The sequence below is a fragment of the Scylla paramamosain genome, chromosome 23 (genome assembly GCF_035594125.1).
Source record: "Scylla paramamosain isolate STU-SP2022 chromosome 23, ASM3559412v1, whole genome shotgun sequence".
Classification (NCBI taxonomy): Eukaryota; Metazoa; Arthropoda; class Malacostraca; order Decapoda; family Portunidae; genus Scylla; species Scylla paramamosain.
The window spans coordinates 6720486-6735485 of record NC_087173.1 but is presented as its reverse complement, the minus strand read 5'-3'; the positions used below and the strand labels follow the sequence as shown (position 1 = coordinate 6735485).

At 42.2% G+C, this 15000-nt stretch overlaps 1 protein-coding gene across 21 annotated transcripts in view; it reads right to left on the bottom strand.

Annotated features, from left to right (window-relative positions):
- Positions 1-15000, bottom strand: part of LOC135112084 (plasma membrane calcium-transporting ATPase 3-like) — a 229423-nt gene that overhangs the window by 49033 nt on the left and 165390 nt on the right. Inside the window, exon 1 of one of the 21 annotated variants that reach the window (XM_064026017.1) lies at positions 13766-14192. The exons of the other annotated variants lie outside the window; for them this stretch is intronic. The gene's annotated coding sequence lies outside the window, so the exon portion shown is untranslated. Of the gene's footprint in view, positions 1-13765; positions 14193-15000 lie in introns of those variants that run through there. 21 annotated transcript variants of the gene reach the window in all.

Below are 15000 nucleotides of genomic sequence, written 5' to 3'. Positions count from 1 at the left end.
GTGTGTGTGTGTGTGTGTGTGTGTGTGTGTGTGTGTGTGTGTGTGTGTGTAAACGAGAGAGAGAGAGAGAGAGAGAGAGAGAGAGAGAGAGAGAGAGAGAGAGAGAGAGAGAGAGAGAGAGAGAGAGAGAGAGAGAGAGAGAGAGAGAGAGAGAGAGAGAGAGAGAGAGAGAGAGAGAGAGAGAGAGAGAGAGCCTGGATACCTAGTCGGGGTGAGTTAGTGAAATTCTCCTGATTAGATCAATTAAGAAAAGTGTCACACTGCCAACACCTTTCCGTGCCAAGAGAGAGAGAGAGAGAGAGAGAGAGAGAGAGAGAGAGAGAGAGAGAGAGAGAGAGAGAGAGAGAGAGAGAGAGAGAGAGAGAGAGAGAGAGAGAGAGAGAGAGAGAGAGAGCAGAAGCAGCAGGCGTGAGTGAGCCAGGATCAATACTATCAAGTAGGAACTGGTAGAGGTGAAGGCACCACCACCACCACCACCACCACCACCACCACCACCACCATTACACTCTCATACACAAACTACCACATTACCTTCTACATGTAAATCTCTCTCTCTCTCTCTCTCTCTCTCTCTCTCTCTCTCTCTCTCTCTCTCTCTCTCTCTCTCTCTCTCTCTCTGTGTGTGTGTGTGTGTGTGTGTACCTGTTCTCTCTCACCTGTCCCCCTTAATGAACCCTCAGGAGTTAATGGAAAAAGTATCAAGCCAAACTCTGATTACTTTCTCCTTTCATTTCACTCCACTACAACTAATAACAAGAAGAGGAGGAGGAGGAGGAGGAGGAGGAGGAGGAGGAGGAGGAGGAGGAGGTAAAACAGAAATATGCATGAAAACTGGAAGAAAATATGAATAATAATCTCATCGATACGACAAACTTTTCTTCTATTTACATAACTCTCTCTCTCTCTCTCTCTCTCTCTCTCTCTCTCTCTCTCTCTCTCTCTCTCTCTCTCTCTCGAAATGATGAAAGTGAAAATCTGAGAGAGAGAGAGAGAGAGAGAGAGAGAGAGAGAGAGAGAGAGAGAGAGAGAGAGAGAGAGAGAGAGAGAGAGAGAGAGAGAGAGAGAGAGAGAGAGAGGAAAATCTTTATTGTTGGACCTTGTGAGATGACTCTAACCAGAGGGACACATCAGGGAGGAGGAGGAGGAGGAGATATGGAAAGGAAAAGAGAGAGAGAGAGAGAGAGAGAGAGAGAGAGAGAGAGAGAGAGAGAGAGAGAGAGAGAGAGAGAGAGAGAGAGAGAGAGAGAGAGAGAGAGACTGGAACTGACCCAACAGCCAGCACTTTTTTCTCTATTCTCTCTCTCTCTCTCTCTCTCTCTCTCTCTCTCTCTCTCTCTCTCTCTCTCTCTCTCTCTCTCTCTCTCTCTCTCTCTTCTGATTCAGACAACCAATGATCTCACGCCTAATCTGGAACGAGCAGTGATTGGTCAGTGACGGAAGGGAGAGCAAGGGGAAAGAGGAGAGTGGAAAAAGGGGAGGAGAGAGGGGCGGGGCGGTCTCAGGTGGACCACGCCCTTCACGAGGAGGAGGAGGAGGAGGAGGAGGAGGAGGAGGAGGAGGAGGAGGAGGAGGAGGGATTCTACACTTTCCACGAATTTGTAACCTCCCAATCATCCTTCTCTTAAAAGATTTGGGAGATGAGGAGGAGGAGGAGGAGGAGGAGGAGGAGGAGGAGGAGGAGGAGGAGGAGGAGGAGGAGGAGGAATAATTCAACAGTTTCCAGGGATCCTTAACCTGCCAATCTTCTCTCACAAAGATTAGTAATTTTCCGTTTGTCTTCGTTAAGAATAGTGATTTGTGGCTCAATTATCGTGTTATCCTTCCTCCCTCTCCTCCTCCTGCTCCTCCATCACCTCCTCCTCCTCCTCCACCTAGTCACCAGACCCATCCTCACTAACAAGCAATGGAAGGTCAAATCAACGACCCCAAACGACCCATGCAGCTCTTCACTTCGGAAACAGCTTCTTTTACTCCCTGAATGACTTCTGGCGACGACCACGACCCGTCCTTTTCCTTCCCTTCCATCCTTCCATCTTTTCTTTTTTCTCCTCCTCCCTCTGAGTTTAATTTATGATGCGTTCTGTATTTCAATTTGTATCTCTCTCTCTCTCTCTCTCTCTCTCTCTCTCTCTCTCTCTCTCTCTCTCTCTCTCTCTCTCTCTCTCTCTCTCTCTCTCTCCCTAAATAAATAAATATAAGAAGATAACATATATATCTGTCACAAGCTTTCGAGTGTTGCCAATGAAGAAAAACAAACTAGTGATTCATGCAACACAATTATTCTACTCACTCTCAAATTCCCTTTACCTTTCTCTTCCCTCTCCTCTCATCCTCCTACTCCTTCTTTTTTACCATACCCAAACATTCCCCTTCCTTCTTTTCCTTCACCTTCCTTACATTAGAAAAAAAAGTGTCCGTTTACCTCCTTATTTCTCATCTCTTCTCTTATTCCTCCTTTCTGTCTTTATCCTTTTCCTTCCTATTCCAAAATGCATTCCCTATATATTCTCATTCCTCATTCACCTTTTTCCCTTTCATATTCAAAGCAACCCTCATCTCTTCTCCTCCTATTCCCTCCTATCTTCATCTCCTTCTTTGTTCCCTTTCCAAAAAGCATTTCCTATCCATTTCTCTTGCTCCTTCACATTATCTCCTCCTCCTCTTTCTCCTTTTCTCCATTTCGAAGGCATTTCTGTCCATGTCCTTCCTTCTCTCCGTTCTTTCCTAGGCCACTATTTAGAAACACTTCACTTCCTCACCACGAGTGTCTTCAGAGGCCAGAGCGATGAATAGCCGGGTTCTCAAGAGTGTTTCTCCTTTTAATAATGTAGAAATCCTGTTAATCTGTCACTAGAACCGTAAAAACATCCTTAAAAGCACGTGTAACTTCAAGTAGAGCCTTTTGAATGTGGAGGTGTATAGCAAAAGTTATGTATGGTTCCTCCTACTCCCGCCTCCCACACGCTTATAGACACTGATGAACGAGTGAATGAGTTGATAATCCTCCCATAAGATTTCTAAGGAAAGAGACTTGGCGGTGCTTACTGGAGTAGTGTGTACCGCCTCTCTCTCTCTCTCTCTCTCTCTCTCTCTCTCTCTCTCTCTCTCTCTCTCTCTCTCTCTCTCTCTGAACACTGCGGCGCGGTTCCTCTCACTCACTAATGGCATTCCCTTCCTCTTCTTGAAAAGCATTACTCTCAGTCCACCACCATCGCCACCATCACTACAGTTGTTACCTCCACCACCACCACCACCACCATCACCGTCTTTTGTCAACCTCCTCCTCCTCTCTTACTCCTGCTTTAACTCTTCTCACTTCCTCCACCTCCTCCACTTCCTCCTCCTTTTTATATTGTTTTCTCTTTTTCCCTCCACATGGTTCCTCTCATCCATCTCTCCCTCTTCCTGTTCCTTCAATTTAGTCTTCCAATCACCTCCTTCTCTCTCTTCATCCTTTTCACCATCATGCAGAAAAGAAAGAAAAAAATGAAAGTTAAATGGAAAAGGATAATATAAAAATAAACACAACTATCTACGCCCCCCCCCCGCCCCACACATCCCTTCCACGACCACCACAACCACAATAACAAAAAAGCAAATCCAAAAATAACCACCACCACCACCACCACCACTACCAGCATAACAAAAGCAGTAATGAGCTGGAAGGAGTCGCGCCATTGCAGAACAAACCAGAGAACAAAGAACAACTAACTCCGTCCAAAATTAGCTCTTGACTGAGGAAAGAAGGATGAAAAGTGGAAAAAAAAGATGTTGAAAAATTAAAGTGTTGGAGGAAATGGGCAGGGAAAAAAAATAGAGGGGGAAAAAAGTGGGGGAGAGAGATGGTGCCACTGAAATCTCGAACCACTTGCCAAACCACTACCGGAATTCCATCAGTCCCCTCTTCTTCTTCTTCTTCTTCTTCTTCTTCTTCTTCTTCTTCTTCTTCGTCGTCGTCGTCTGCTACTACTACTTCTCCTTCTGGGAAATTTTACTGTTAGGAGGACAACGACGTGGAGAATAAAAGTAAAAGGAAGAAGAAGAAGAAGAAGAAGAAGAAGAAGAAGAAGAAGAAGAAGAAGAAGAAGAAGAAGAAGAAGAAGAAGAAGAAGAAGAAGAAGAAGAAGAAGAAGAAGAAGAAGAAGAAGAAGAATCAGGAAAAAGAAAAGAAAAAGAAAAGAAGAAAAAGAACAACAACAACAACAACAACAACAACAACAACAACAAGAGAATATAAAAAAAAAACACGAAAAAAATCACAGCAAGAAAACGGAGACGAAAATGAACAAGAAAAACTAGAACAAGATCATAACCATCATCATCACCATCATCATCATCATCATCATCATCATCATCATCAGCATCATCATCAGCAGCAGCAGCAAAGACAACAACAAAGAGCCTCAGGTGATATAACAAGCCAGGTGTCAGCCACAAACCTCATCCCAAACAGATCTTGTTCTTCAAAGACCCACACTTTATTTATTTTTTCTTAAGTCGAGATGCCCATTCCACCATTTTTCTATTTATCTATTTATTTGTACATGTCAAGGATCTGGCCAAGGAGAGAGAGAGAGAGAGAGAGAGAGAGAGAGAGAGAGAGAGAGAGAGAGAGAGAGAGAGAGAGAGAGAGAGAGAGAGAGAGAGAGAGAGAGAGAGAGAGAGAGAGAGAGAGAGAAAGGCAGCTCAATAGGCCATTTCTAAAGAATTATTCAACCATATCATTAAGTCCTGTATTCTGAAAGGCTTCACTCTCTCACCACGACTGTTTACAAAGGCCACAGAGATGATTAACCGGATTCTCAAGAGTGTTTCGCCTGTTAATAATCTTGTTCATCTGTCACGAGAACAATAAAAAATAAATAAATAAAAATAAATAAATAAAAAACCCATGTAACTTCCAGTACTCTTCAATGTAGTGAGGGAGAGGAACACAAGTATTTCAGAATATCGTTTTAAGGCTGAATTTTTTCCATATATCAACACGAACCCCGCAAGGACCACCGGAATACTTACTCGTACGTGACATCTCTTGGGACCTCTTGTAGTCCTTATAAGTAGAGACCCATGAAATACCCTATGAGAACTCCTATACTCGAGTAGCGAAACAGACCACAGAGGGCGCAATGTGGGAGAAGAGATAGGGGGAAGATGTAATTTTCTGAGTGTGTGGGCGAGATGGTGGACTGAGATGCAACGTTTTATATGGCAAGATAGATAATGAAAAGTTGCTGACTGCTTTGGGACTGTAAGGGTTAAAAATAAGATCTGTAGAAAGAACTTTTTTTTTCTTTAATGCGAATAATACAGCAAGAACTCGTATATAATTGCTCCCTCCCATCACACATCACTTCAAAGGGTCCAGGCACGTGCTACACAACCACCACAATCATTACACAGAGTTACCGGGACACGTAGAGGGTAGAACAGACACATAATCATTAGTAATTATACCTCCTTTGTACAGTCTTGTTCGTAAGTTAAATAACCCGCACTCTCTTTCACTGCAGGCGTGTTCTCTTATTAATAAATCCACTGAACTGCTAGAAATTTAAAAGTCCATCAATAGTTACGAATTTTAAGGGAAACTTTAAGACTGTCAGCAGATCAGAGTTAAGTAAACCTCTGTACTCTCTTTCAATGCGTTTAACTTTCTCTCAGTCACAAATGCTCTATGCTACTAAAATTCTACTAAATCCATGAATCCATAAGTAGTCGGAAATTTTAGAACGGTCAATATATCAGAGGAATTCAGGAACTTTTTGTACTCCCTTTGTGCTGAGCGTTTTCCCTCGATCACGAATACTCGGAACTGCTAAAAAATCCGACAAATCCCATGAATAGTCAGGAATTTTAAGATCAAGAGAGTTTTAAGTAACCTGTACTCTTTCTCACTGTGCAGCGTGTTCCCTCAGTCACAAATCCCGTGAACTGCTAAAAACCTGCTAAAACCTAAGAATAGTCAGGAATTTTAAGACCGTCAGCAGATCAGAGGAGTAAAGATTGAGGGAAAACACTGTAGTGGAGGTGAGCGAAGCAGGTGACGCGACTTCTGACCTCGCCTGTACCTCCCCTGCCTTTATGAGCACCAATATAAAGTTAAGGAGACCCAGAGGAACAATAACACGATAACGTTAATGTTACTGTACACTAATCGCCTCTATACGGGACACGGGGGTGCTGGGACACGCAAGTGGGACACGGGGGCAAGAGGGTACATGAGCAGTGAGACGCGGGGACACGGAAAGAGAGGAGTTGGATGACGGCATGTTTTTGGCGAGATATAAAGACATAGGACACAGGAATAGGATTTAAGGGAACACAGGACACGGGAGAGTATAACAGGACATTATAGAGTACGTTTTCTAATGATATGAACGGAAAATGGAAACACGGAGATACAAAACATGACAGGACATCACAAGGGCAAGACGACGAGACAGACGAACCTGTTTTGGAGTGACAGAAGGACAGGAAGGGACACAAAACACAGACACAGACACGAGACATCACAGGAGACACGTGTATGACAAAAGGACAAGGCAAAGAGGACACGATCAAAGGACACGTTCAGGTACGACACGGGGAGCACATGACACACAAGGACAAGGCCAGCAATGCCAGTGGGTGCTTGCGTGAGTCAGGCAGCGGTGTGTCATGGCGGCTGTCACGTGCCAGATGTTAACGACTAAAGCAGCAGTCACAGATTAATGAGTGTTATATTAATAAGTTCTTCCCTCCCACTTTATTCTTCCTTCCCCATTCACTTTCATTCATCCACTGACTAATGAGTGATGATGGTGTTATTTCTTTCTTCTTTATTTTTATTTTCTTTCCTTCTTTCCTCCTACTTACAATTTTTTCATCTATTTCCTCGTTTTCCTTCCTCATTATACTTGCTGTTATTTCTCTGCATTTTACTTCCCTTTCTTTATTCCTTCTTTCTCAAATAGTCTTTTCACTCTTCCTTTTCTATTCCTTCTTTTCACTTTTAATCTCATTTATTTATATTTCCATTCTTGTTTTTTTTTCCCTTCTCTTCCAGTTCCTCTTTTCATTCTACCTTTTCCATCTTTCCCATTTCCCATGTACTGATAAATGAGAAATAAAAGTTTTCTTCTCTCACTTTCCTTCCTCTTGTCTTCCATCTCCTTCTCTCATCTATCTCCATCCACCCAGAAATTAATGAGAGGAGTTGTAGAAATTAATGAGAGGTATTACACTGTTCTCTCCTCCCTTCCTCCCTTCCCATTCCTCTCCATTCATTTACAGATTAATGTGAAGTGTTACTGTTGTTCTCTCTCTCTCTCCCTGTTTCTCTTCCTTTCCCATTCTTCTCCATCAATCCAAAATGTAGCATTCCTTCTTTCTATTTCTCCTTTCCGATTTCTCTACATTAATCTTCCACTAATTCTCTTTCCTCTATTTCTTTCTTTCTTTCTTTCTTAAACTCCTTCATCTTCGTCCTTCAGTTTTCGCATCAAGTATTCCTTTCCACTCGGTTCCTTCTCTTTCGTTTCTTCTTTCTCCCTTTCCATTCATCTCTTCAGTACTTTCCTTCATTGTATTATCTCTACATCACACACTTCCCTCCTTTCTTCTTCTCTTCTACCCTTTAAAACACTACTACCACACTCTTCCTTTTTTACAATCCCTCCCACCAACTGTCACCCCTTGCATTCCTCCCTTCCTTCCTCCCTCCCTCCCTGCCTGCCCCTCATCCCAGCATCACCTGTCCCTCACCTGTCAAACGCATGCGTACCTTTCTCTCTTCCTCTCCTCCCTCACACCTTCGCTCTCAAGGGCAAGACAAGGTGAGACTCAAAAGAATGTCGCGGGGGGAAAAAATTGGACAAATGGTGAAGCCGGAAAGAGGAAGAACCAAGAGGAAGAAGAGACGGCATCAAGGACCAGGAACCGAGGAGTGTAAGGAACTGGGAGTCAAAGAGGGGAAACATAAAGGAACATTAATAAGTATGTAGTAGCAGACCTGTTGGCCCTTAAGAGACTGTGATGAAATGGAATAACTTGAGAAGGAGGAGGAGGAGGAGGAGGAGGAGGAGGAGGAGGAGGAGGAGGAGGAGGAGGAGGAGGAGGAGGAGGAGGAGGAGGAGGAGGAGGAGGAGGAGGAGGAGGAGGAGGAGGAGGAGGAGGAGGAGGAGGAGGAGGAGGAGGAGGAGGAGAAGGAGAAGAAGGAGAAGAAGGAGAAGTAGGAGAAGGAGAAGAAGGAGAAGAAGGAGGAGAAAGAGAAGGAGAAGGAGAAGGAGAAGAAGGAGAATGAGAGAGGAGGAGAAGAAGGAAACGCGATTTTTTATATATATATATATATATGAAGAATAATGTATAAATGTATAAGCAATGTATGTAATGTCATGTATATAAACACAGTAATACATGAATAATCTTTTAGGGAATATATATTAAACACAATGCAAACCGAGAATACAATGCTGTTTATAATCATCGTATATAACTTGGTAAATAAACTCATTATCGCTATTATGATTACTATTATTATTATTATTATTATTATTATTATTATTATTATTATCATTATTATTATTACTACTACTACTATTATCATTGTTATCAGGCCCATGAAGGAGAACAATGAAGAGGGTGTGGAGTGCCTGGAGGAGTCTGAAGTGCCTCAAAGAACCCAGACATCCTGGGGGCGCCTCCTCCACCTTGACCTACGCCCCCAGGCCCCGACACGTGACCTACCACCGGCAGGAAGAAGGAAGCAGAGAGGAGGAAAAGGAGTGATAGAGGAAAGGAAGGAAGATAAACACACACACGCACACACACACACACACTCATAGAAGGGGTGAGGAAAAGAATGCAAACACAAACTTATAAAATCAACTAGCGAATGAACAATAATCGAGAGGAACTAAATGCAACACAAGAAAAAAGGCAAAATAATCGTGCATAGCTTAAGGGAGAGGCAGAACAATGAGAAATAACTAAGGGGAAATGTATAGGAATTAGACCTAAGGGGAAAGGAAGGAAAACTGAAAGGGAAAGATAAGAAGGACCATAACCTAACCTAACATAACCAAAGGGAACGACAGAAAAATAAAAAAGACAAAACTAAGAAGGAAGATATATGTAATTAAGGAAAAACAAACAATAAAACATAAGAGGAAAAAAACGACGAATTAGACATAACAAAGGAGAGAGACACAAGAACAAGACATAACTAGGAAATATAAGAATGAGGAAAGAGAAATCACACAGCTAAGAGGGAAAAGAGCCAAAATCTCAATACAGTAAAGGGGAAAAGTACAATAAGCAGACATAGCAAACGGGAAAAACAGCAGAATTAGTCATAACAAAGGGAAATACCAGTAATAAGGGAAAGGGCATAGGAAAACTCCCTCTCCCCCTCCCCCCTCTCTGGGTTTGTTTATATCCAAGCCAGTAAGCACAAATAGGGTGTTTATGGCGAGGTGTTTGCATTCCCAGCACCAGTGTGTGTTTATAATGGCGCTGGTGAGTGGGAGGAGAGGGGAAGTTGTAGGAGAGAGAGAGAGAGAGAGAGAGAGAGAGAGAGAGAGAGAGAGAGAGAGAGAGAGAGAGAGAGAGAGAGAGAGAGAGAGAGAGAGAGAGAGAGAGAGAGAGAGAGAGAGAGAGAGAGAGAGATGAGAGAGAGAGAGAGAATGAGAGAGAGAGAGAGATGCAGGAAAGAGAAGTAGGGAAGGGTTCACGGCTCAACCTAATAAACACATAACATTTTGAATTTCTATAAAAATAAAGGATTTCAGACAATGACATTCTTCGATTTAGACAACATGAATTACTATTTTTTTCTGAACAAAACGCAAAACTAGACATTTTCGGCCACAAATGTTTTTCTATTTATTTATTTATTTTTTTTTTTATCACTGTACTGAATGTAAAGCTAATTTTCATCCTCCGGTACATAATACAATGGTTATTTTTGAACCTCTGATGTAAAAGACTTGAGGCATTTTCATCCTCTTATACAAAACACAATGGCTATTTTTGAACCTCTGAATGAGACGCAAAACTGGACACATCTATCCGTCACAAGAAGAAATAAAAAAAGCTGTTTTTGAATCTCTGCTGTAAGACTTGAGACATTTTCATCCCCCAGTACAGAACACAATGGCTGTCTTTGAACCTCTGAATGAGACGGAAAACTAGACACATGCATCTTTCACAACAGCCAACACAACAGCTATTTTCCAACGTGATTGAATTAAAAAGACACAAGACATTTTCATCCTTCACAACAGACAACACAACAGCTATTTTCCAACGTAACTGTGAATTAAAAAGACATAAGACATTTTCGTCCTCCACAACAGACAACACAATGGCTGTTTTTTTTTTTTAGCTCCTATGGGAAGGAAGACGGAAATTTCAGAGCCACTTTATATGCAGGACAAGAAGATTTTAAACCGCTCAGCAAGGAAAAGTTTGGAAGCTTTTTGAGCCACCCTGTAAAAGGATACATGATAGTGATATTATTTTTTTTTAACTACCTGAGATAAGAAACACAAGTATTTTCTTCACCCTGTATGAGGATGCAGAGAGAGAGAGAGAGAGAGAGAGAGAGAGAGAGAGAGAGAGAGAGAGAGAGAGAGAGAGAGAGAGAGAGAGAGAGAGAGAGAGAGAGAGAGAGAGAGAGAGAGACGCTTTTAGGATTTTTTTTTTTTTCAATATATGCACTGATTAATATTAGGTAGTCTGATGTATGTTATTTTTTTTCTGTCAATCACATTTGGAGGCTGTGTGGAGGAAAGGAAACTAATATCAGACTGAAGCAAACAGTAAAGAAATAAAAGGTAATAAATAAATAAATAAATAAATAAATAAATAAATAAATAAATAAATAAATAAATATAATACAGTAATAGGCACAAATGGAAAGAAAAAAAAATCGCTTACACAAAAACAAAACATTACTCATTATTTGTTTCGTTTGTCATAAGTGCAGTGAGGGTGAAATAAATCAATAAATAAACAGATGAATAAATAAATACGTATCTCATTAAAATAAAAAAGAAAACCTTCACTAAAATTATACAGCAATCAACAAATCTCTAATCAAAACAATGAAGATAATGAAAGAAACAAAGAAACAAAAGCAAGTTAAACTCACCGGTTACATAACACGGACATTCACCCTTGCTATAAAAAAAAAAAAAAAAATAAATAAATAAAAAAATTAAATCCCTCATCAAAATAGTAGAAAAAATAAATAATAAAAAAATAAAATAAAAAACAATAAAAAAGTTAGGTTTACCAGTTACAGAGCACGAACATTTGCCACTCAGCGGGGACCAGCAGACGGAGGGAGGGATTTTCCAGGCGCTCTGTAGGCACTCAATGAAATGGCCTTGTTATGAGGTCCCCGCCGCCACCATCGCTCTCCCCGCCCCAAGCTCTCTGGTCGTGCCGGCGCCTCTCCCAGACACTCCTTCGCGCACTCACATCCTCCTGTATTTTCGTCCTTGTGGTGGTGACTAAGTCTGCCTGGGTCAATACACTGTTTTTTGTCTCCATTTTGTCCTCTGTCTGTGTGTGTGTGTGTGTGTGTGTGTGTGTGTGTGTGTGTGTGTGTGTGTGTGTGTGTGTGTGTGTGTGTGTGTGTGTGTGTGTGTGTGTGTGTGTGTGTGTGTTATTGGATTATCCGTTCTTGTCTTAATTTTGTCGTTACTGGGTTATATTTTGTGTGTGTGTGTGTGTGTGTGTGTGTGTGTGTGTGTGTGTGTGTGTGTGTGTGTGTGTGTGTGTGTGTGTGTGTGTGTGTGTGTGTGTGTGTGTGTGTGTGTGTTTAAATAATTGGATAAACACTCACGCCCCTCACCCACTCGGGGCATAACAACACTCAGATGCAAAACTAGATGCGGAGATAAGACGGGCACGGAATTTTGGTGAGGTGTTTATTTAAGCCTGATGTGTTGATATTACTCGACGCTAAACACTCATTCCCCCTCACACATTACAGGCACAACAGACAGGTACACTCCATCAAGCAGTCACCAAACACACGCACTTGTAGAAGAAAGAGGAATAAAGATAAATTAAAGATAGATAAAGATAGACAGAATAAATATAGATTAACCTTCCCATTACTAAACCCACAACATTTATTCATTTTTTTAACATTTTCGTACTTGTTTCTTAATTTTGTACCTTGGGGATGACAAAAAAGTGACCATATATTCTCTCTGTGTGTGCAAACCATTTTCTTTAAAGTGCCCAGTGTGAAACATGGACGAAAAGTGAAAGGGTAAGTCCGGTCACTTCTTTTTTTCCCTAATTTTGCAAGGGATTATGCAACAAGTATATTTTTTACACCTCCACTACCACGTATGTTGAAGGGAAGACCGGGAGAGGAGGGTTGTGTAGGGAAAGGTGTGCAGAGGGTAATGTTGGACAGAGGGGAAAGGTGTGTAGGTGTGTAAAGGTGAAAATATACAATGTGGGAGTGTGTATGGTGGGGAAAAGCTTGTCTGTTTATTAAGCGAACAAAAACTGCCACTTTCCGTGTTTCTCTCTCTCTCTCCTCTCTCTCTGTGTGTGTGTGTGTGTGTGTGTGTGTGTGTGTGTGTGTGTGTGTGTGTGTGTCGGTGGAGCAGCTTTATGAGGGGAAAGGAACGTGTTCAGAGAGCCAAGACTACCACGGGTCGCGAACACCACTGACAACACCACTGCCACAACACCACCGCCATCACAACCACTACAACTATTAGACTTCACCGCCACAACACCACAACTAAACACTATCATCACAATCAGTATAATTGCTAGCCTTCATCACCACAACACCACTGCTACATCACCACCAGCGCCACTACGTCATTGTAACCACTGTCTTTCACCACCGAAACCTAAAACACCATTTCTTTACAATCACCACCGTATTAACAACCACTGCACCACCACCACTATAACGAAAAAAAATTTACAACCTCACCACAAACTATTGTTACTACCACCACCACCACCACCACCATCATCACAAGAACAAGAAGAACAATAAGGGTGAAGCTAACACACACGCTACTATAATTAGAGAACACACACACACACACACACACACACACACACACACACACACACACACACACACACACACACACACACACACACACACACACACACGACACCTCACTCCACAACCCTCCATTACCTCAGGTCTCTACAAGGTCGCTCTCAAACAAAGGAAATTATACAAGACTTCACTTCAGAAATGCACGAATAATAATCTAATAATAACTGCTTTTCCTATCACGTCTCGCACTTCAAAAAAAATAGACCACAGGAAAAGTACATATAAGCTAGGAAAGTATTTAAGTTTAGAAAAAATATATATAAAAAGCTTTGAAAATATTTAAACAAAGGTCAGAAAAAAAGTTTATAAAAGCGTAAAGTTTATGAATGCAAAAAAAAGTCTTTGCATGAGAGCGTGATTGATTCCTGTTATTTGAGTGTTTATCGTTATTTCGAATCGTTTGAAGCTTCACCGGAGTGACTCGGAACAGTTCAGCGAGACAGTTTCCAGGAAGAGTGAGGCGCATGATTAGATATCCGGTGTGTGTGTGTGTGTGTGTGTGTGTGTGTGTGTGTGTGTGTGTGTGTGTGTGTGTGTGTGTGTGTGTGTGTGTGTGTGTGTCATTATGTAATTATTTCACTAACTCTTACTTATAATTATACTTGCTTAGAGGTCAACAAGCTATCTATCTATCTCCTGGTTTATCTATTTATCAGTGTGCTTGCGTCGCCTTACCTCTTTCAATACGAAGGAAGGAAGCAAATAAGAAGCAGAACACTTCAAAAATCCTAGAATCTCCGCTGTTTTCCCGTCAGCACGACACTAACAGCAGAGGCAGGAAAACGACCTTGAAATATCCTTTTAACACACTACCAGAAGCAGTAGAAGTAGCAGCAGCAGTAGTAACAGCAGTTGTCAATCCAGAACGAGGGGCACCACAGGCAACAAACACTCTTATGTACTGCCTTGTCAAGTTCTATGTTTCCTTCTCATCTTTTTCTGACGCAAGGCACGAAGGCACAGGGAATCACGGGGAGGGACTGGACAGGGCCAAGTTACGCCGTCAAGCTACACCGCCACTAATGATGAGGAAGAGTAGCAATGTGTGTGCTGCGTCTTCAGGTTAGAGAGGAGGAGAGCTGGTGTCCTCAGCGGCAAACCTGCAACTGGCACTGCTTCTGGCACGTCGAGGGGACCAGCCAGGCACTCTCTCACTCTCTCGCCCCCCTCTCGCTTCTCCCTTACTCTCCCTCCCCTCACTCCCGCCCTCTTACTGTTTTACTCTTTCCCTCTCTACTCCTAACCCTACCCCTACTACTACCACCACCACCACCACTACCACTATTACCAGAAACACGCAGTCACATACACACACACACACACACACACACACACACACACACACACACACACACACACACACACTTCCAGTCGCTTAACGAAATGAAAATTGATAATAAAAATGAAAACAGGAACAATTGCTTCGGAATGGCATTAGGAGAGAGAGAGAGAGAGAGAGAGAGAGAGAGAGAGAGAGAGAGAGAGAGAGAGAGAGAGAGAGAGAGAGAGAGAGAGAGAGAGAGAGAGAGAGAGATATAAGATATTCTTCCCAGGCAGAAAGGAGAGGAAGGGAAAGAAAGAAGGGGAATGAGATGAGATGAGATGGGATGAGGCGAGATACACAATGAGAGAGAGAGAGAGAGAGAGAGAGAGAGAGAGAGAGAGAGAGAGAGAGAGAGAGAGAGAGAGAGAGAGAGAGAGAGAGAGAGAGAGAGAGAGAGAGAGAGAGAGAGAGAGAGAGAGAGAGAGAGAGAGAGAGAGACGTATTAACATTCCACTATCAGAAATTATACATACATGAATACCTAGCTAAAAACCACCACCACCAAAACAACAACAACAACAACAACAACAACAACAACAACACCATCAAAGGACTGACTGCCATTATAAAAGCTCCAACACCACCA